Here is a 1,802-nt window from a genome sequence, read left to right as displayed (position 1 = left end):
CAGCTGCAGACGACGGCCCCAGGTGCTCACGCTCCGGCGCGCAGCTGCGCCACCGGTCGGCCGCCCCCCAGAGGGCGTTCAGCTGCCTCTCCAGGGCGAGAGTGTAGCCTTTGGCACAGCAAGATGAGAACTTGCAACTTGAGAAGATGATGGTTACCAGCCCTGCATTGCCTCAGGGAAGAACAGGAACTACTCTACCATTCTTGAAGTGAAGGTACTTAATGAGAATAGGACAGTGTGGAATGGGGTAAGTGAAGAGAAGAGGATAGAGAAAGATAGCAAGTGAACAATAGAGAGACAGGACGTTAGTGAGAAACAGATAGGGCTTATTAACTGTTGATGATGACATGTATAGAATTCTCAACTGGATTGGTCTGAGAAGTGTTTCATGATGGGCAAAGTATTTTTACAAGCAAAACGAGAAATAGCAATTGACTGTTTTATAAAAATAATTAGAATAATAAAGATAATGATTGGGGAAAACAGAAAAGATATGGAATGTTGAAGTGGGGAGATTAATGTCTCTGTACTGACTGACGTGCATGGCATTCCCTTTTGAAGAAACAATGTAATACACTGTAAAGTTATATGTAATCCAATGTAATATGAAGAAGATAATGATGATAAAAAATAAAAAAAAGAAAAAAATGTAAATCACCTATAAAGGTACAATTTACATAAATGCATATAAAGGTTTTTGATCTACATAGCGTGAAACGATTATTATAGTTCAGCAAGTTAATCCGTATCACCTTCCACATTTACCATTCGTATGAGTAATACCTAAAACTTACTCTTAAAAAACGTTCAGTATATGGGACCAACAGATGGTGTAGCATTTACATCACTGGACTCCCACATGGCCAACTCTAGTTTGAGTCCTGGACCTGGAGGATTGAAATCACACCAGGCATGTGTGCATGCGTGCCCAAGATCCCAGGAAATGTAGAAGGCGTGGTGCGGCGATCGCTTCTGGGGGCGTTTACGTGCTTCCCCTCAATGTGTGTGTCTCTCTCTAGTGAGCACACACACCCTTAGGAGAAACCTCTTACAAAAAAGGAAAATGTTCAGTATACAATATCACTATAATTTTACTATTAAATCAATATTCATTTCTGGCTTATAATTCAAGAAATAAGCTTCATCGTAACTTTAAACAATAGTTTTGAGTCAAAGAAGTGTTTTGTTTTGCTTTTTTAAAGAATTTTTTGAGAGGTTTTTGCTATAGGGCGCGTGCGCTCGCCAGACAGAGAGAGTCAGAAAGCAGGAAATCACTCCCCAGGGGGTATGGCCACGCCGCAATTCCTTCTCCTCCATTCTCCTCTCGGGATCTTGGGCACGCATGCACATGTGCCCAGCGTGAGTTTAAGCCACCGGGTCTGGGCCTTGAACTGCGGTCAACTATGTGGGAGTCCAGCGACATAGCCATTACACTAACTGCTGGTCCCTAAAGAATTTTTTAAAATTTATTTATTTTAATTTGACCAGGGAGAGGAAGAGAGAGAGCAAGCGAGCAAGCAAGCCACCAGGTCCGGAACTCAAACCGCGGTCAGCCATGTGGGAGTCCAGCATCCTTAACCACCACACCACCTATCAGCCCCAAAGAAATGTTTTTAGTAAAAGTCTAGCATTGATGGGACCAACAGATGGCATAGTGGTTATGTGACTGGACTCACACATGGCCAACCATGGTTCGAGTCCAAGACCCAGTGGCTTGAAACTCAGGCCAGGTGTGTGTATGAGCGTGTCCAAGATCGTGGAAGGGACTGTGAAGTGGCTATCCCCCTAAAGGGTGAATTCTC

The sequence above is a fragment of the Tupaia chinensis genome, unplaced genomic scaffold (assembly GCF_000334495.1).
Source record: "Tupaia chinensis unplaced genomic scaffold, TupChi_1.0 Scaffold144952_1, whole genome shotgun sequence".
NCBI lineage: Eukaryota > Metazoa > Chordata > Mammalia > Scandentia > Tupaiidae > Tupaia > Tupaia belangeri.
Note: the sequence above shows the minus strand (reverse complement) of the source record.